Here is a 21829-nt window from a genome sequence, read left to right as displayed (position 1 = left end):
GCAGTCGCTCTCCTTCGGGGAGGACTCTCGGCAGGTCTATCGATTGTTCCATCAGGGTCTGGAACCATACTTGTGCTTTCCACAACGGTGCTACTAGCACTAGTTCCGCTTTCTCCCTCCGACATTTCGCTAGCACTCTGCTCAGCATCATGAAAGGAGGGAATGCGCAATGGGGTCCGCCTGCCCAGTCTTGCAGGAATGCATCTGTCCCGCTTGTGTCTGGGGCTAGCCTCCAGCTGAAGTAGCTGGTTGTCTGCGCATTGAGGCGAGACGCGAACAGATCCGTGTGTAATGGACCCCACTATCTGAAATACTGCTGGGACCAGCCTCCAATTTCTGGAGTCTGGAAGGTATCGGAATTCCGGCCCACTACCATGTTCAGTGCCCCGGGCAAGTATTCTGCTGTCATTGACGTTCCTGTCTGTAGGCAATAGTGCCAAAAACCCTTTGCCAGCTCCGCTAGCATCTTGGATCTTGTTCCACCCAAGTGGTTTATGCAACACACCGCTGATATGGTGTCCATCTTCAGCAGTACGCATGACTTCACTTTGTGTCTCGTGAAGGTCTTTATCGCGAAGGAGCCTGCCAGAAGCACTAGGCAGTTTATGTGTAAGTTTAACTCTTCTGCGCTCCACTTGCCTCCCGTCTGTAATTCCCTGCATCGTGCTCCCCAGCCTAAACTACTGGCAACCGACTATGACCAGGTCTGGACATCTCCAAAAATGGCACGCCCATTCCAGGCGTCCATATTCTGCAACCACCATTCCAGTTCTGTGACGGACTCCTGATCCAACGGTATCGATTGATGGTATTTTAATCCTTGTTGGAGGTGCCTGATCTTCAATCTCTGTAAGGCTCGATAGTGTAAGGGACCCGAAAATATGGCTTGTATGGAGGCTGCTAGGAGGCACACTATTCTCGCTAAGATCCTCAATGAAATCACTTTCCTTCCTAGACACATCCTGATCTCACTTGATATCTCAAATCTTCCTTGCTGGTAGTTCTAGCGTAGCTTTGTGTCCAATACAAAGCCGAGGAAATCTATCTCTCTGCTGGTTTAGTATCATACTTCTCTATGTTCACTAGAAAACCCTGTGACTAACAGGTCTAGGACCCACTTCGTCTGATATTCTACCGTTCCCCGATTCTCTGCTAGGAGTAAAAGGTAGTCTAGATATATTATTAATCTTGTTCCTTTCTCTCGGATAGCTGCGGCTTCGGGCTTCATCAACTTGGTGAAAGCCCAAGGCGCTGACGCAAGCCCGAAGCGAAAAGCTAAGAAGAACAAGTTACTCTTACCTGGCAACGTTCTTTCGATCTGGTGGTCCTACGACGTATTCCATATCTATGACAGTAATCACCACAGCTGTGCTGCTTCGGAAAATCTTTCAGCGTTTGCGTCCTGCGTCGATGTTGATACGCCGCCCTCGAGGACCTCCTCTGACGGCCGACGTCACTAGATGTTATAAGTTGGACGCACGACGCCCGTAGTCTCAGTTGTAGTTTTTTATCCCAGAACGTGTGGCACCAGTCTTCTGCCAGTCTGACCACACAAAGCCTTGCGGAAACGTAAGCTGCAATCGCATAAGAAATTCTGTAGCGGAGAAAGCAGGGAGGGAGCGATATGGAATACGTCGTCAGACCATCCCATCAAAAGAACGTTACCAGGTAAGAGTGTAACTTGTTCTTCGAGGGGATTGGGTCCTCCAACGTATTCCATATCTATGACAGACTCCCAAAGCAGTACCAAGCAAGGAGGTGGAAAAAGAATTTAGAAAACAGAAATTTAGAATGCCCAATCAAATTGCGGAGTAAAGGACCGCCTTGCCAATGGCCAGATCCTGCCCCCGGATGGAATCGAGGGAGTAGTGACGTACAAAAGTATGTACCGAAGCCCAGGTGGCTGCATCACAGATGTTACGAATAGGAACCCCCCTCTGTAGGGCAGTAGAGGCAGCCATGGCCCCGTAAGCCGACGGGTGGGTGCTTACCCGCCAAGCGCTAACACTCAGAGATAGCCAAAATAATCCAGCGAGACAAAGTCTGTTTCGTCACAGCTTGTCCCAAACGCTTTCCAGCGTAACCAATGAAGAGTTGATCGTCCACTCTGACCCGGGACATGCGTGAAATATAAAAGCTTAACGCTCTCCTAGGATCAAGCCTATGGGGCCTGTCCTCTTCCTTACCAGGATGAGAAAGAAAGCAAAAAAGACAGAACCATGGGAATGTCACATGCAAAAGGATCCACATTCTTAACCCTGCACGATTCGCAGAACTTACGCCAACGGTACAGGGACTTTGATGCGGGCCGTCTGGCCGAGAGCAACACCTCCATCACGTCTTCAGGGAGGTCCCAATCCTTATACTTCAACCTTTCAGAAACCAAGCGTGAAGGTTGAGGGATCTGACCTCTGGATGGAGAACCTGACCCCCCCCTCCTGTGAGAGCAGATCGTCTCGGTAGGGAAGACGACGTGGAAGACAGATGGACAAGTCGAGAAGGTCCGGGTACCACGTCCTCCGGGCCCACGCCGGAGCAATGAGGATCATCCGGGAACCGAACCTCCGTAACCTCCGCAGTACTTGCGGGATGACGGGGACTGGAGGAAATGCGTACAGCAGTGGGAATGACCACTCCACCACGAACACACCTCCTAAGGCTCCTTTTGGAGAAAATTATCGCGAGCAGAACCTCTCGCACTTCCGGTTGACACTGGAGACGAAGAGATCCACTTGAGGGGTCCCCCAAAGGGCGAAGATCTCCTGGAGAATTTCCTGAGCCAACTCCCACTCGTGAGAGATAGCGCTCTGCCTGCTCAGAGCGTCCGCCATCTCGTTTTCGTCTCCGGCCAGATGAACTGCCGAGACCGAAACTTCCTGCTGGATTGCCACGAACCCGAGCTGCATCGCCTCCCTGCACAGAGGAAGTGACCCTGCCCCCCCCCTTTTTGTTGAGGTATTGCATGGCCACCGTGTTGTCCGTCAGGATCAGGACATTCTTCCCTCGCACAGTCGGCCCTCAGCTCCAACAGATTGATATGGAGTCTGGACTCCAACAGAGACCAGCGACCGCTGACTGTCAACTCGTTGGCATGAGCTCCCCATCGCGTGAGGGATGCGTCCGTCACGATCGTCACCTCCGGCCAGGGTAGCCAAAATAGAGCCCCATTCATCAGATTGTCTTTGACGGCCCACCACAGAAGGTCCTGGGCGACCGAGGACGGCACCTGAACAGCGTCTGACATCCTGCCGGAGGACTGAGACCACTGGAGCTTGAGTGCCCATGTAAAGATCTCATCCGCAACCTGGCCTCTGGCACCAGAAGAATGAAGGATGCCATGAGGCCGAGCAATCTCAAGAACTCTAACGCTGGGAGACTCTGGGTAAGCTGAAACTTGTGCACCATCTGCTGAATGTGATGAGCCCTCACCTGGGGAGGAAAACACTGCCCCAGGGACGTGTCGAGCACTGCTCCGATGTACTGGAGCCTCCGAGTTGGTGTCACATGGGACGTCTTTAAGTTGAGGGAGAAGCCCAGCTTGTGGAGGGAGTGGCAGGTGACTGATAGATGATCCAAGACTTGCTCGGGAGAGCGTGCCCTGATCAACCAATCATCCAGGTAGGGGTAGACGTGAATCCCCCCTTTCCTGAGGTGCGCTGCCACCACTACCATGAGCTTGGTGAAAACCCTTGGGGCGGAGGTCAATCCGAACGGCAGGACCCGAAACTGAAAGTGCGAGTTGCCAACCGCGAACCTTAGGTACTTCTTGTGCTTTGGATGTATCGGCACATGAAAATAAGCGTCCTTGAGGTCGAGACACCAACCAGTCCTGAAGTTGAAGGGCCTAGAGGACTTGAGAGAGAGTAACCATCTTGAACTTGTCGTTCCTGGAGTTTGTTCAAACCGCGCAAGTCCATGATGGGTCTCAATCCCCCGTCTTTCTTGGAAATCAAAAAAATAAGGGGAATACCATCCCTTGTTCCTCTCCGCTACAGGCACCAGTTCTATGGTGCCTTTCTCCAGCAGGGATTGAATTTCCTGCGCAAGGAGCGGATCCGGACTCTTCAAAGAGAGATTCCCCGGTGGATTGTTTTGAGGCCACTGCCGGAAAGGACGACAGTAGCCGTGGGTTATGATCTCCAGAACCCACACATCTGAAGTAATGGCGCGCCACTCTGCTAGATGCTGCGCCAGCCTTCCCCCAACCGGCGAACCATGGGGCATGGCCTCATGACTGAGCTGAAGCGGCTGCGGCGGTTGCCTGAGGGCAAAGAGGCAACAGCCTGACCGGCCTTGGCACCTCGAGTACCTTGTTTTCCACCTCTGGCACTCCTACGGTGGCCCCTTTGACTGGCAGCTCCTCTCGCTTTACCAAAGGATGAGTAATAACGAAAGGAACCTCTCCTCCATTGCTGTCCCCTAGGATGAAAAGGCAGAGGTTGTCGAACAGCAGCGCCCAACGACTTTGCTGCAGCTTTTGAGGCCTGCAACTTCTCAAGGCTCTCGTCAGCCTTGCTGCCAAAAAGATGTTCCCCGTCAAAGGGCATGTTGAGGAGCCGGGCCTGCAGATCAGCAGCAAACCCTGACTTCCACAACCACGCAAACCTGCGCATCACAGTGCTCGCCGCCATGGACCGGCTGACGCAATCTGCATTGTCCAAACCCGACTGAACGGCCTCACACATGGCATCCTTGCCATCCTGAACCATGGCAAGGAAACCATCCCGTTCGTCCCCTTCGGGAATATGTTCAGCCGCTAAGGAAACACAGTTCCACAGAGTGTGCGTGAAACATGAAAAGGCACATACGGAGTTGGCCGCCTGAAGCGCCATACCCCCTGAAGAAAACACTTTGTTCGCCCAGCCATCAAAACGCTTGTCGTCCCTATCAGGAGGGATGGTAGGATAGGACGCCTGCTTTGCCGGCGCCGTAGCCGCCTGCACCACCAAACTCTCCGGAGTGGGGTGCTTGGACAAATAGCAAGGGTCGCTACTGGCTGGGCGGTATTTTCGAAGCAAAGACTTGCCCACTGCCGGGAGACTCTCCGGAGCAGTCCAAGCCGCCGCCACCCTCCTCTGTAGAGCCATATGAAACGGCAGTACCGGTTCAGTTGATGGACAAAGGTCGAGGAGATCCATAAGGTCATCCTGAAGAAGCTCCCCCTAGGGAGTAGACCATCCCAAGTACTCGGTGACCCTCAACATAAGGCGCTGAGTAGTCGGCATGAGTGCCAGGCTCAGGCCTACAAAACTCCACCTCCGGAGAGGTGTCCAGCCCACTAGCATCGTGCAGGGACTGCCTAGGGTCCTCAAATTGGCTATGGCCCGAGAGAATCCCGTCTGGCACCGTGTTAGGAACCATGCCATCATCAGAGCCCTCATCCACCTCTGAAATAAACTCAAGATGGTGGTAAGAAGGCACAGAATGTGAACCAAAGCCATGCTTGACCTTGGCCAGAGTCTTTCTAGGGGGTTCCACCGAGCCTCGGGGTACCCCCGTTTACACAGCCTGGGCGCCGACGGCTTCTTCGGAGGCGGGGCCTCGAAAGAGTGTCGACGACCTCGGCGCCACCGGCGTCGACGTCTTCCTCGAAGACATCACATGTTCACACGGTCTCGAGCGCGTCGAGGACCGGGACCTGGACCGGGCATGAGGAGAACTATTCCCCTTGTCCGAGCGGGACCTCTCCCGCGAATCGTGGCGACCACCCAAGCCCGAAGGTGTGCGAGCAGTGTCTCAACCGATCACGACCGACCCCACTCGGAGGCGCGGACGGACCGGTGCCCTGCGACATTTTCTTCCCTAAGGAAGCCCATTCCTCCGGCGTCGCCTGCTTGGTAGGGTAAGCGACCCGCCGATGGGCGGAGTCCTCGGAAGATGACAGGGAAGGCGACCGATGGCGGCGCTTCCGGGAGTGCCTCCAAGAGGCAGAGGAGTGGCGGGACCGACTCCGGGACCGAGACCTACTGGACTTCCGACGACGACGCGGAGAGTCGCCTCTCGAATCGTCCGTCGAAAGCCCCGCAGACCTCGACTTCCGTAGCTTAGACACCTTACCTACCAATAACTTCTTCTTGCGCTCCCGCAAGGCTTTAGACGTGAGCGACTGGCAGTCGACACAGTCATCCGTGTCATGGGCCTCCACGAGGCACCAGAGGCAGGCGTCGTGCGAGTCCGTAACCGACATCTTGGACCCACAGTCCCCGCACTTCTTAAAGCCCGGACGAGGTGTGGAAGACGAAGTAGACATCTTCACGAAGAAAGTACTTCATAAAACGAAACAGGTTCGAAGAACCGAGAAAGAACTCCAAAGAGTCGACGTGCGCCGAGCTCTCCGAAGCGATCACGTTCGCGGAAAAAACGGAACTGAGGCTACGGGCGTCGTGCATCCTACTTATAACATCCAGTGACGTCGGCCGTCAGAGGAGGTCCTCGAGGGCGGTGTATCGACGTCATCAATGCAGGACGCAGACACCGAAAGATTTTCCGAAGCAGCACAGCTGTGGTGATTACTGTCATAGATGTGGAATACGTCGGAGGACCCAATCCCCTCGAATCCCCTGTACTGCTTCTGTACTGGGATCGTCAGGTAAGCGTCCTTTAAGTCTAGTCACCTCAACCAGTCTCCTCTCTCAGGGAGTCTGAGCTGGTGGATCCCTTCCATCTCAAAATGATGGTAAACGATCCAACCGTTCAATTCTTTCAGATTTATTACTGGCCGTACTTTAACCTTCCTGTGAAGGAGAAACATGTTGCTTATGAAACTCGGGGCTACTGGGCATCTCTCTATGGCTCTTTTCTTCACTAGTAGCCCTATCTCTGTATCTAGAGATTCCTGCTCTGCCGCTGCTAGGCGTGGGCGCTGGGGTATACGGGTCTGCACTGGTGTCTGCATAAACTCTATCGGGAGACCTCCGACGGTTTGCAAAATTCAGACATTGCTGGAAAGCGTGCACCAGTTTTCCCAGAACATACTGGTCCTCCCTCCTACTGGGGGGTATGAAATCTCCCTTAACTGGCATAAATCCTTGTAATCGACCAAAACCTCTGACTCTGCGCCCTCTGGTGTTGCGGCCTCTGGCTGGGAAGAACGCATCCGGCTGCCTGTTCTCCCAGTATTGGGCTCTATGATTGGGGAGTGTCTTCTCCCTCCTTGTTGGCGACCGGTCGTGCGACCCCTGTAACAACCGGTCCCGGCAAAAACTATGCGGGAAGATCTTCTGAATGGATGCTTGGGCTTTCTCTAACGATGTGTATGATGTGCCCACGAAGTGACCCATTTCTTTCCCGAAAGGTTCTCCAAATAGGAGACCCTGAGCTGCCTGCCAGCTTCATAGGACGCCAAGTCGCTGAGCTTCGAGTCGATCTTCAATAGAAGGCCCCTCCTTTCTGTTGCTATGGCGCAGTTAGCGTTTCCCAGCAGGCAAACGGATATTTGCGCCCAACCTGCCAGGGCATCCAGATCTACTTCTTCCCCTGCGTCTCTCGCTCTCTCCGCTAAGTCCATGATCTTAGCGAGGGGACCCGCCAGGTCTAGCACTTTCTCCTGGCAACTCTTCCATGACCTGTCTATACCCTTCCGTGGGTCCTTGTTGGTCTTAGACACGAAAGTAAGCATTTTAGGGTCTTGTTCGGGGGTCTCTGACTTTCCCCGGCAGGTCGGGACGTGGGCATTCTGCCCTGAGGCGCCGTCTAACCTCCTTGTCTAAGGCCTTTCTCAGCATTGCTGTCATGTATTGTGCCACCCTAGGGGGACAGCTGCCAGTCGGAAGATCTCGGATTACGGATGCTTTCCGGATCAAACATGTCGTCTTGCTCCTCCTCGAGGTGCTTTTCCTTGCAGGTTCTCTTTCCCCCGCTGGGCCTCGCCCGTTCCTCTTTGACTGGCTCTTTTGACTCTCGGGGGGATAGGTCCCCTTCTACTGGCTCCTCTTCCAAGCCCAGGTCGTCTTCTCCTTCATTTTCTTCCACAGGAGTGGGGGTCGTGAGGTCCGGCACTGCCTGACGCTGCAAGTAGGCTTCTTTAAGCTTTGCGAAGGCGTCTGCGACCTCCGAGGCCTTATCATTTGCCCCTTCCGTAGGGCCCTGGGGGTCTGCAGTGGCTTTCATCTTGTGGGCCTGAGTACACCCCTTAGACCCTGCTCCAGAGGGTTCGATGGGCGTGCAGTTTGTCCTCGTGGTGCTGTCTTTAGGCTGGTGAAGCATCACTTCCAAAGTCTTGTGGATACAAAAATTAGTAAGTCCATGCACATGTTGTAGAAGGATGAATCCTTTAGAGCCCCAGAGTAGAAAAGGGAGATTAGATAAGACTAGGCAGTGTTGCAAAATTTGTTTTCTTGTTAACAGATGTCAAATTCCAAGAAGAAGGGAAGGGCAGAGGGTGGTAAAGGCCTGACACAACAGATACAAGATAGTCATGAACAGCAGAAGTGGATTCCCTCAAGAGGGCCCCTGAGATGCCGAGAAGGGTGTAATGACTGCAGTTTTAGGCTTATCAGCTCACCCCAGGAGTGCGTTTACGAGGAACTCTTCTGCACGAAGGAGGGATTGGGGGGGGGGGAGATTACGTAACTAACTGCTATGCTTATGTAAACTCCTTTTTTGTGCACGTGCTAGAGATTGGAACCAATGATATTTGAAAATGTATATAAACCATGCAGACCTAATGCTTATCAGCTCACTCCTGCGCAGTCTTTTGAATGTGCAGGAAGTCATGCCCATTCGCGAATGCTGAAATTGAATAAATGTATGACTTGACCAACCGTCTGAGTCTTTTTTGGAGTGGGGTCCCCTTTGACGGAAGTGGGGTGAGCGAAAGTGTACCCCCAGTCTCCAGTCTTTCTTCAAGGGGCCTAACCCCTTGAGCCACAGCATCTACTAGGGAGTTTCCCAGCACCTCCTTGAAGCTGGCAGTTAAGTCCTTAGTGTCTTTCCACTTTCCCAATATATACATTTATTTGTTTTTTTTTTCCTTTTGCTTATGTGGCTTCACCAGACTTTCTGTATTTCTTTCTGCCAGGTGAGGCTTTAACACTTTCTTTCCTGGAGTGAGGCTGTGTCACTCTAATGTCAGCCAGAGCTTGGTCCTGCAGCTGTGTGTTGGCTCCACTGTCTCCTCTGAGAGGCTGGAGCTTTAAGCCTCTTATGCTGAAGGGCTTCCTCAGGAGCAGCGGGATCTCCTTGGGCTCTGCAGTGTTTATAGAACGCTTATCTGATAACACGCTTCGCGCGTGTGCTCTGTGTCACTGATGCAAATAACAGCGTTCTCTCTGGTGCTCAATGCTGCGTGATGCAAATGCGACGAGGCGCGTCGAGCGCTGGGCTCCGGCTCCGCCCACGCGAAGGTGGGGGCTGGAGCGCACTGTGCTAAGCAACCCTTGCGGGTTTATCCGATAGCGCTTCTGGCTCCACCCCCACGAGGGACGGGGGAAATCTATCTCGGTTCCTACTTTCGTCTGAGGGCCTGTGAGCTCTGCGGTCGCCGGCGAGAAAACCCCTAGTGTGCCTGTCATACAGCACGGGGCTGAAGCGCCAACGGAGCTCCTATCTATTGCCCGATGCGTTCAAAGTGAATCTCGCGCTAGCATGGTAACACTGCCCTTAAGCGTGTGCTGACAAACGCTGTCGCTCTACCGCGCCGTTCTAACCTGATGTGCTGTACAATACTATGCTCTAAGAGCTTATATAATAAATTGCATTCTCTGTTACCAGACCATATATGATGTAAACTTATCCCTTCTTTCCCTAAGCAAATATTTGGGACAGTCTATGCCAATTATACCCAAATAGGGAGGTAGCGAACACGTTACTTATCTGCTTGAAGAGCAGTAAAAGAGGAGGAGCTCAGGGACAGGAAGTGCTCATAGCTGAGCTAGAGTATGAAGTACTACAGAGACTATGGGATTCATAGTTCAAAAGTGGGAAAGTCACTTGTAACATTGCAATGTTGTTTTTGGTTATAGTTGTTGAAACTGCTGAAGAGTAGTAATAAATGAAGTTGAAGCATAATGCTTTTCTCCAGTCTTGTAATAGAATAGTGCGCCGGTTCAACAAACAAATGCACGCTAGAAGGACAGAGTGCCAAAATGCACATAATTACTTACAATGACATCACTAGTATAAGGCAAGTGCCAGTGTATGTACACAAAGAAGGTACAGTGCAACTAAGATTAAATAAGTTGCAGAAATGCCCACACTCGCGTGCATCCAAAGATAGTGACACGGCAAACTAAATTGGCAACACCTGCTGAAGTGACGCGTTATGGGACACACAGGGGAGGCACCCATCCACCTGGGTACACAGTACATTAACCAATCTTGTCAGCATTACAACATTGAGCACATCATATATAATACTCTAGCATCAGTGTGCAGCGTTTAGTGTACATTTCCATAAGCCAACATACAGTCCAATATCACTGTATACAATGTTTGATGACTGTTTCACCCATTATGCAACACTAGATGAATATAAAGTACTCAATCATGGGCAATAACATTATAACAGTCATTTAAAAAAATGGTTATAACCAATGTCAGTGCAACATTCTCAGACACCGGCCATCTCTAGTTTAATACTGCAAAAGATACTACCTGCAGTAAGATAGACAAGTGCTTCGTGCTGTGCACCGAAACTACACATTGTAAAAAGTTCCAATTCACTAATAGCTTTATAAGACGAAAACATTTGTCATGCTTTTATATCTCGGAAGTGAGGTGATTGCACATATGGATATCTAAAGTTTCTAGTGCTTCATAAATAATGTCCAATTGAGAGGAAGGCTAATTAAATATTCGAAGCCATATAAAATAATTAGTTAAAACTGCCCAAGTAAATGTACACTCATGTAAAGTGTTATGTGCTGTGCAAATTGTATACAACCTATTTTGGCATCCAAATGTAGAACATCTATGCCAAACTGCACACTTGTAAAGTACCATGTGCCATTAAAATGTAAGCCAACATGAAACTGCTCAATTGAGCTTCCCGGCTATAAGGTGCCAAGCACTGTGCAACAAAAAGGGGGACCACATCTGGATGTATAAAAGTCATGTACATATCTCATAAAACACAGAAAAGCCTGCTACACAAAAAAGAAAACAAAAACATACTTGCATATATATACAAGTTACTTACCAACTGGTAACGTTCTTTCGATCGGATGTTCCTCCAACGTATTCCTCAGCTTAGAGGTATTCCATCGAGCTTTAGCTTCTTCGGAAATTCTTTCGTCAGAGGGCGCCGTGCATCAATGTCGTCGAGTCGATGGTCCCTCTAAGGCCTCCGTCGAGGGTGACCTCATCGGTATATAAGTAGCACGCGCGGTGTCCGTTGGCCTCAGTTCTGTTTTTCCCTGTTTACTATTGATTTTGCACTGTGTAGATTGTGCCGGCAGACAGGTATTTGCCTTGCGAGAGTTGAAGTGGCAATAACCTGTAAAAATCTACAGAGGAGTAGGTTGGGAGGGCGATGAGGAATTGGTTGGAGGAACATCCAATCGAAGGAATGTTACCAGTTGGTAAGTAAATTGATCTTCAAGCGGATTGGGTCCTCCAACGTATTCCTCATCTTAGATAGACTCCCAGAGCAGTATAGACAATTTCTCTGTAGGAGGGGTTAGATTTTTGGATACCCTTTGATGGCTGAATATAGTACTTCTTTACCAAAATTCAGCTGCTTAGACTGGGAAGCATCAAGACTATAGAATTTTGAAAAGGTATGCAGCGAAGACCAAGTTGCTGCTTCACAAATGCACCTTATAGGGACATCGAAGAGGCGATGCCTCTGGTGGAATGAGCCCTTAGACCTTCTGGTGGGTCTTTTTGTGCTAATCTGTAGCATTCTGAAATGCAAAGCACAATCCAGCGTGATATTGTTTGCTTTGTCACTGATTGACCCAATTTCCTTCCTGTGTAGCCGATAAACAGTTGATTGTCCACTATAAGTTTGGAAAGCCTAGAGATGTAAAAGCTCTTTTTGGATCCAACCTATGTAATCTTTCCTCCTCCTTACTAGGATGAGGTGTAGGATAGAATGCGGGTAAAACAATTTTCTGACTTAAATGAAAATCAGACACCACTTTCGGTAAAAATGAGGGTTTAAACCTCAACACAACTCTGTCCTTGTGGAACACAGTATAGGGTGGCCCAGAAGACAGTGCCTGCAATTCACTCACTCTTCTTGCATATGTTAAAGCAACCAGGAAAGCAGTTTTCCATGTCAGTAATCTTAATGGACAAGTGTGCAAAGGCTCAAAAGGAACACACATTAAGAATTTTAGGACCAGATTGCGATCCCAAATTGGCACTTGAAATGGGTAAGGAGGAAACACATTAGTGAGTCCTTTTAAGAATTGCACTACCAAAGGAATTTTGAAATAGGAGCATTCTTCCGATGAGCACTTGAAGATGGAAAGCACCGCAAGATAACCTTTAATGATTCCAACATTTAGACCTCTATGTGCTGGGGACAGGAGGAAGGACAGTACTTACCGAATAGAACATAGAAAGGGATCGACATTCTTTTCTCTGCACCAGTTGCAAAACCTTTTCCAACGGCAATGGTATAGAGACTTTGTTGCTGGCCTTCTTGCCGCAAGCAACACCTCCATGACTTCATCTGGAAGGTCCCAATATTTGTATCTCAGCCTTTTAGATACCAAGCATGAAAGTTGAGCGTTTTGACCTCTGGATGGTGAACCTGACCCTCCATTTGTGAGAGAAGGTCCTCTCTCCGAGGAAGACGTACTGGGGGACACATGGGCATGTCTAGAAGCCCGGGTACCACGTTCTCCTGGCCCAATCCGGGGCAATTAGGATCATGCGGCTCCCGAACCATCTCAGTCTCCTGATGACGGGAATCGGAGGGAATGCGTACAATAGTGGGAAATTACACTCCACTACGAACGCGTCCCCAGGGCTCCTCTCGGGGGAAATTCCCTTGAGCAATACCTTTCGCACTTCCGGTTGATTCCGGTCGCAAATAGGTCTACTTGAGGGGTTCCCCAAAGGGCGAAGATCTCTTGAATGACTTCCTGAGCCAGTTCCCATTCGTGGGACACCGTGCTCTGCCTGCTCAGAGCATCTGCCGTCATTCTCCTCCCCGGCTAGATGAACTGCAGTTAAAGAGATTCCTTCCTGAATTGCCCAATACCAGAGCTGCTTTACCTCTCTGCACAGAGGTAGTGACCCTACACCACCTCTTGTTTAGATAATGCATGGCCACTATGTTGTCCATCATTATCAGGACATTTTTCCCCCTGACAGATGGCAGGAAAGCTTTCAGTCTAGTCTGATTGCTCTCAGCTCTAAAAGGTTGATGTGTAGTTTGGACTCCGATGGAGACCAATGACCGCTGATTGTCAGATCGTTGGCATGAGCGCCCCACCCCATGAGTGAGGCGTCCGTCACTACTGTGATCTCCGGCCATGGTTGCCAAAAAAGTTCTCCTTTCAGGATATTCTCTGAACAAGTCCACCATAGAAGATCTTGTCGAACCTTGTTCGGAATCTGGAGAAGATCCGTCATTTGACCTGAGAACTGGCACCATTGAGTCTTTAGTGCCCATTGAAGGGATCTCATCCTCAGACGTGCCTCCGGCACCAGGAAGATGCAGGATGCCATGAGGCTGAGTAACCTTAAGAAGTCATAGGCCTGAAGATTTTGGGCATTTTGGAATTTGAAAACCATCTGAAGAATGTCTTGAGCCCTCGACCTCGAGTAGAGCTCTTTCCCAGGGATGTGTCCAATACAGCTCCTATGTATTGGAGCTGTTGAGAAGGTGTCATTTGTGACTTCTTGAAATTGAGGGAGAAGCCCGGTCTGGGAAGGAAGTGGCAGGTGACTTTCAGGTGATCCAGTTCCTGTTCAGCAGAACGTGCTCCGATCAACCAATTGTCTAGGTAGGTGTAGACGTCAATCCCCCCCCTCTCCTGAGGTGTGCTGCCACTACTACCATCAGTTTGGTGAAGACCCTCGGGCGGAGGTCAATCCGAATGGCAGGACTCGAAACTGATAGTGTGAGTTGCCAACTACGAACCTCAGGTATTTTCTGTGCTTGAGATGAATAGGCACATGAAAATATGCATCCTGGAGGTCCAATGACACCAACCAATCCTGAAGTTGAAGGGCCCGAAGGATCTGAGAAAGGGTAATCTTGAACTTGTCCTTCCTAAGGAACTTGTTCAGGTTTCTTAAGTCCAAGATGGGTCTCAGTCCTCCGTCCTTTTTGGGGATCAAAAAATTCCCTTGTTCCTCTCTGCTGCAGGTACTGGTTCTATAGCATCTTTCTCCAGCAGGATTAGAACTTACTGCTGTAGGAGCGTGTCTGAAAACTTCAAAGGGTGCCTCCTTGGTGGATTGCTTTGAGGTTGCGTTAGAAAAGGAAGGCAGCAACCATGGGCTATTATTTCTGTCCTGATCGCAGTGATGCGTATTATTCCTACTGCGAAGGTCGTTTACTCATACATAACACCCAGAGGCGTTTGGGTCCATGGTGGTGTAATTTTTCCACAGCCAGAGGTCGGAAGGTGTGCTATAAACAGAATTTTGCAGGACTTTATGCAGACTGCTGGCATGTTCTCCACCCACTATGAGATAATGGTTCCGTAGAAATGGCATTTATTTGAGCGCCAATGGCAATGCCATTTTCTTTTACACTGTGCAAGAAGCATTGACCAGAATGTGGTAAAAATATGACAAGAGGCAAACAGAAATGCATATAAAGAGAAAATTAAAAAATTAAAAATTGCGGGCACGCACATCACAAAAAAAAAAAAAAAAACTCATACATCTACGATGGAAGACTGAATCCCCTACCCAATTTGATATTGTTTACCCCCCCCACACTATCACGAAAAGATACTGCATTACATGGTACTTTCAGGATTACACGTGCCACATCCAGGGTGGCTATGTGGATGTACACGTATAGAGTAATAGGGCATACTTTCATTGAACTTTGTAGTGGACGTGCATTTGTACTATAAATGTATAACGGTACATTTCAAGTGTTGTACAAGAGTGACAGTGTTGGATGATGGCGGCTTCGATGCGACTGGTGGATGCGTGTGTGCCTATTTACACGTAACCCAATGAAGTGGAGATGCAGAGAACATATTGCAAAGGGAAGAAGGACTGCTCCAGCTTTACAAGGGTGCGGCCCTCACGCTACTTTGGGAGGCGCACGTGCCAAAATGAGCCCTTTACCCCCACCTTGCCGAATTGCCATGGCAGTGTGGGGATTAGCCAATCAGGTAGTGTGGGTGTGGTTAACAGGAAGGGGAGATGTAACTGTTGTACATTACATTCTGCGTACTGAGGGTGGCTGACATGGCGAAACGCATTGTGTTGACTGTAGGCAATACCTTTGTCATAGATCTGCACAACTATGCACTGCAAAGACACTGCCTGCAATTTTCCTTTGGAAGGAGTGGACGCATCGTGAAACGCTGTGTACGAGTGCAATTTCGCCGATATGCATGCCCTTTGCAAAGACCTCGCCACTTTTCCAGTAGATGATGTTGTCATCCATTACGGCGGCATGCATATGGGATACCTGCCTTGCTTAGATTTATTCTGTAGACTGACGAGATAGCTGAATGTCGCGAGGATGCTTTTTCCCACCGCCAAGATGCTTTTCTCATCCAGAATACCACGAAGAGTATGGCCTATTGCTCATGGTTGTTCCGAGCCAGACCGAGGACGGTCGCTCATCAACAGAAGCATGTAGACATTTTTGTCCGCTCGTGGAATGTTTTTCTGCAACAATGACCGCATTAGTTGTGGAAATGCAGACTGTTTACAAGAAAATTGCATTTTGTTGTCACCCATTGGCAATGCAGTTTTGTTTGCTCGTCTACAGGCTGCGGTGAAAAATGTACTGTACTAATGTGAGCAGAAGAACTCACAAAAGCTAATGAACACCGAAAAAAGGGTGTTTCCGTAGAAGCATCTACCAAAAAAAACAAAAAAACAACCAGCTCTTTGAAGAGTTGCCCCTTACCACGAACTACCCCTACCCTGGTTGTAAGTCATTTCACACGTCCGCACGCAGCGCGAAAGATACATCCGGGGATTTTGCGAGTGGCGGCCACGGAAATGGAACTGTATGGATTGTCCAATCGCATGATTAGGGTGTGCGCCAATAGGAAGAGGGACTCCTGATTCACTCAGGCCCGGCCCTCGACATAATTGGGGACCCACACATGTCACATTTGCCGCTTCCCACCATGCTGGCCTATAGAAATGGGACTGCAGCGATTGTCCCATCAGGTGGTGCTCAGGGTGTGCGTCACAGGAAAGCGCATCAATACGAAGGACTCCTCCTACTGTACTACGGCACAGCCCTCGCAATCCTTGGTAAACGGCACGTGCCACATTCTGCGCTTTTTAGCATGCTGGCCAATGGAAATGCGACTATGGCCAATGAGGTGCTCATGGTGTATGTGCAGGAAAGAGCTCCAATAGGGAGAAGGAACCCTCCTGCCTCACCAGGGTGCAGCCCTTGGGCTCATTGGGGAAAGGTAATTGGCACATTTTGCGCTTCTAACCATGGTTGCCAATTGAAATGAGACTATGGATTTTGGCCAATCAGGTTCTCTGGGTGTGCGCCACAGGAAAGGGTGGCATTCAGTTTCCCATTACTTTGTGTACTGCGGCTGGCAAACATGGCAAGACGTACCGTTTGTCGTGGGTGATGGCTTTGTGAAAGATCTGTGCATGTATGCCCTCCAAGAAGACTTCTCTGGCAATTTCGGTTTGGGGGCAGTGGACGCTTTGTGGTGTAGTGCCGAATCGTGCTGTTTCGGCGGAATGCTTCTAGAATGTCTCCGCGTGGCCTCTTCAGTAACTGTACATTTTGTGATTGTGCACTTTGGAGCCTTCTTTTTCGGTTACATGCCTTGTTCCTGTGTGTTTAGTCAACTGAAGATTATGATGATTTCTCATGTATTCCCCCGAGAATAGTGTGGAAGTATTCCAAGGATTCCTGTCGACAGCCAGAGGTCGGAAGGGTTCTCATCAACAGAGCGTGTATGACTTTGTGAGTGCTGTTGGGATGTTCTCTTGTCAAAATGAGAACATTGGTTCGCGATACATACACCTTTTCAAGGCAAATGGCATGTCTTTATGGCACAGTGTCAATGAAATGTTTCACAATCTACACAGCACACTGCAGTGAAGACCCTATTATAAGAACGTCAGCTGACGTTCAAAACACACATTTACGTATGAAGACCGCAAAAAAAGTGTTGCACCTTTCCAAAAAAAAATAAAAAATAAAATAAAACAAAAAGGTTCTTTTAAGAGCCACCACACCTAACTTTCCACAAGTTATTCCCTCACTTCAACGCTCGCCCAGCAGAAAGAGTCTGCAATTATCGCAATAGTTGCAGGGTGGCACGTTTTACATACGCCCCTTTTGCAGATGAGGGCCATAGCAATGGGCCTGCAGAGGCTATGGTAGTGGGCAATAAAGTTTGTGGGTGTGGTGTGTGAGGACAGACTTTGGTACACAGTGTATTTGTCGACAGAAACGCAGAGGGTGCTTTTATGGCCGTGTGTTTCACAAGGCACAGCGTGCAGGTTTTAGGGAATTCCGACATACATTGAGTGAAAGAGAATGGAAAACACTGTGCAGTGGCTACTCATTTTGCAATCTATCATGTGCATGTGTAGTGCTGAAGGAGGCACTTGCCCAGTTAATGCTTTTGTTTCAGATCTCTTGCAGACGTTTGTGGCACATTATGCAGTCACTGATGTGGCAGCGTCATTTCCTATTGGGTCCATGAATGCAGACAGCACGGTACATTGCAAAGAAGAGTATTTGTGGCTTTGTTCGACATGTGCCAAATGGCATCCTTCGCCCATGGGACTATGATGTTTCACAGCACAAATACTTTCCCCCAGCTATAATGTTTTTCTTACTATGCCAGCCATCCAGATTTTTGCACACCCCATCTAAATTGGCTTGGTGCCCTTCTTGGAAGTAGTGAATTTTTTTTTACTTAGTGTTGCGCTGTGGTTCTCTTGAAAACGCTCTGGAACACCTACAAGCACCTCTGTACAGTGACCCCCTTTGTAAAAGATTGAAATACAGTGTTTACCACACTGCCACGCCTCCCGCCCTGCATGCGTGCATTGGCAATCTTGTTTTTGATCTGTGAAAGGTCCTTTCTTCATTTCCCTTTTTCCCTTTCACAGTTCATTTTTATTTATTATGGTGTTCTCACACACGCCACAGAAGGAACCGCAGGAAAGGGCTGGTACAGAAGGGGCAGTATCGGTCTGGATACTATAGGGGACGTGCCGGGAGCCAGAATTATTGGGTGGTCCTCACCTACATAGGCGCCATTCACTAATGCTCCTGCAAGGGTCGTTCCCACGCCCTTCCAAGTGCCTTCCCTTTGTACAGTAGTGCGTTGCAATCCATGCACAATACCATGCCCTTTTCCGGGTAATGGTCTGTAGCATGGCATATGGTTTGCAAAGGTTGTTTTACAGCTCCGCTGCCCTACAGGAGTGCCCCTCTTGTTGCCCCCAGCAGATGTGCAAAATGCTGTACACGAAAGTACCCTATGTAATTGCTGGAAGGGCGGTAGCCTGCTCACTGGTCCCATGTGCTTTGTTTTCAGTTGTCATCATATGCAGTAGAAGAACAAGTTACTTCTTACCTTGTAACGTTCTTTCGACGGGATGTTCCTCCGACGTATTCCTCATCTTAGATATATCCTTCCAGCTCTGCTGGCCTCGGAAAATTTTTTCTCCAGAGGGCGCTGCGCGTCGACGTCCCCCGAGTCGATGACCCTCGACAGCCGCCGTATCGACGCTCGACGTCATCCTGCCTATAAAGGCTGTGCGCAGCGTCCGTTGCTCAGTTCCGTTTTGTAGCCCACAGTATTACTGTTTGGACTAGACTAATCACCCTGAAGGAGCGTAAGCTGCAACAACAAGGAGTAAAACTGCGGGGATGGATGGGAGGGTCGATGAGGAATACGTCGGAGGAACATCCCGTCGAAAGAACGTTACAAGGTAAGAAGTAACTTGTTCTTCGAAGGGATTGTGTCCTCCGACGTATTCCTCATCTTAGATAGGCTCCCATAGCAGTATTCTATATTCGGAGGGGGGAGTACTGACTTCACGCTGTCTTCTATTGGTGAATAGAATGCAGTACAGCCCTTCCAAACCTAGTCTCTTGACTAGAGGAGGAATCCAGATTGTAAAAACGTGTAAAGGTATGGACAGACGACCATGTAGCGGCCGCACATATGTCTTTAATCGGCACGCCTCTTTTGAGGGCCGATGAAGCTGCAATACCTCTGGTCGAATGAGCCCTAAGGTTTTGAGGGGGCTCTTTCCCTGCCAATTTATAACATTCCAGAATGGCTAGAATGATCCATCTGGAAATAGTCTGCTTAGTTATTGGTAACCCCAGCTTGTGACCTGCGTAGCCTACAAACAGCTGGTCTGCCTGTCTTATCCTGGCTAGTCTACTAATGTAAAAACTTAAAACCCTCCTAGGGTCTAGTCTGTGTAACCTCTCTTCCTCTTTCCCCGGGTGAGGAGGAGGATAGAAAGATGGTAGGATAATCTTCTGAGAGATATGGAATTCAGAGACTACTTTTGGGAGGAAATTTGGCTTCACTTGCAGGACAACTTTGTCTTTGTGAAAGATTGTATGAGGAGGTTTACAAGAAAGAGCTTGTAATTCGCTCACCCTTCTAGCAGATGTAAGTGCTATTAATAAAACAGTCTTAAGGGTAAGGAATCTTAACGAACAAGAATGGAGAGGTTCGAAAGGTGTCCCCATCAGGAAAGTTAATACTAAGTTTAAATCCCATAGGGGAACTTGGAATGGTCTTGGGGGATAAACATTGGTTAACCCCTTTAGAAACTGTATTACCAAGGGTAATTTGAAATAGGATGGTTCCTCCGCAGTACGCTTAAAGATAGATAGCGCTGCGAGATAGCCCTTAATGGTGCCAACTTGAAGGCCTGAATTTGCCAAATATAGTAGGAAGGATAAAACCATTGGTGTACCACATGAAAATGGGTCGATATTCTGTTCTCTACACCAGCTGCAAAATCTGTTCCAACGGCAGCGGTATAAAGACTTTGTTGCTGGTCTCCTTGCCGAAAGCAACACCTCCATAACATCATCAGGGAGGTCCCAATCCTTGTACCTCAGCCGTTCAGAAGCCAAGCGTGAAGGTTGAGGGTTTTGATGTCTGGATGGAGAACCTGACCTCCCTTCTGTGAGAGTAGGTTCTCTCTGAGAGGAAGTCGAAATGGAGGGCAGATGGACAAGTCTAGAAGGTCCGGGTACCACGTTCTCCTGGCCCAATCCGGGGCAATTAGGATCATGGTTCGCCGGAATCTTCTCAACATCCTGATCATTTGAGGAATGACAGGGACCGGTGGGAACGCGTACAGAAGCGGAAACTCCCAGTCCACTATGAACGCGTCTCCCAGAGCTCCTCTCGGAGGAAATTCCCTTGAGCAGAACAGGTCGCATTTCCGGTTTAGGCTGGTGGCGAACAGATCTACTTGAGGGGTTCCCCAAAGGGCGAAGATCTCTTGAAGGACTTCCTGAGCTAGCTCCCACTCGTGAGAGACTGTGTTCTGCCTGCTCAGAGCATCCGCTGTCAAGTTCTTCTCTCCGGCTAGGTGAACTGCCGATACAGAGATTCCTTCTTGGATTGCCCAAAACCAGAGCTGCATCGCCTCTCTGCACAGGGGTAGTGATCCTACGCCTCCTCTTTTGTTGAGGTTATGCATGGCCACCGTGTTGTCCGTCATTATCAGGACGTTCTTCCCTTGTACAATTGGCAGGAAAGCCTTCAACGCAAGTTTGATGGCTCTCAGCTCTAACAGGTTGATGTGTAGTCTGGACTCCGATGGAGACCAACGACCGCTGATGGTCAAGTCGTTGGCGTGGGCTCCCCACTCCGTGAGTGAGGCATCCGTGACTACTGTTATCTCCGGCCAGGGTTGCCAAAACTGTTCTCCTTTCAGAATGTTCTCCTGACAGGCCCACCACTGAAGGTCTCGAGCCACCCTGCCGGGAACCTGAAGAAGATCTGTCATTCTCCCTGAGAATTGTGACCACTGAGTCCTCAGTGCCCACTGGAGGGATCTCATTCTCAGGCGAGCCTCTGGCACAAGGAAAATGCAGGATGCCATGAGGCCTAGCAACCTCAAAAAGTCGAAAGCTGGGAGACGTTGGGCAAGTTGGAACTTGGTAACCATCTGTAGAATATCTTGAGCCCTCACCTCTGGTGGCGAGGCTTTTCCCAGGGAAGTATCCAGGATCGCTCCTATGAACTGGAGTCTCTGCGATGGTATCATTTGAGACTTCTTTAAATTGAGGGAGAAGCCCAGCTTGTGAAGGAAGTAGCATACGTGATTTAGCTGGATCTGAGCTTGCTCCGGAGAAACAGCCCTGATCAGCCAATCGTCCAGGTAGGGGTAGACGTGAATCCCTTCCCTCCTTAGACTTGCCGCCACTACCGACATTAACTTGGTGAAGACCCTCGGGGCGGAGGTCAGCCCAAAAGGCAGTACTCGAAATTGATAGTGAGAGTTGCCAATTGCGAACCTCAGGTATTTCCTGTGTTTGAGATGGATAGGCACATGGAAATAAGCGTCCTGAAGGTCCAGAGATACCAACCAGTCCTGAAACTGAAGGGCCTGGAGGATCTGAGAAAGAGTGACCATCTTGAATTTGTCTTTCCTGAGGAATTTGTTCAATTCTCGCAAGTCCAAGATGGGTCTCAGTCCTCCGTCTTTCTTTGGAACGAGAAAGTAAGGGGAGTACCAGCCCTTGTTCCTC

At 49.5% G+C, this 21829-nt stretch overlaps 1 protein-coding gene across 7 annotated transcripts in view; it reads right to left on the bottom strand.

Annotated features, from left to right (window-relative positions):
* The window catches only part of TMEM59L (transmembrane protein 59 like), a 690169-nt gene that overhangs the window by 172828 nt on the left and 495512 nt on the right, over positions 1-21829 (bottom strand). The window lies entirely within an intron of this gene.

This window comes from Ambystoma mexicanum, chromosome 1p (assembly GCF_040938575.1).
Source record: "Ambystoma mexicanum isolate Mex_15411 chromosome 1p, UKY_AmexF1_1, whole genome shotgun sequence".
NCBI classification, from domain to species: domain Eukaryota; kingdom Metazoa; phylum Chordata; class Amphibia; order Caudata; family Ambystomatidae; genus Ambystoma; species Ambystoma mexicanum.
The sequence above is the reverse complement of the archived record's forward strand: the minus strand, read 5'-3'. Positions and strand labels throughout refer to the sequence as shown.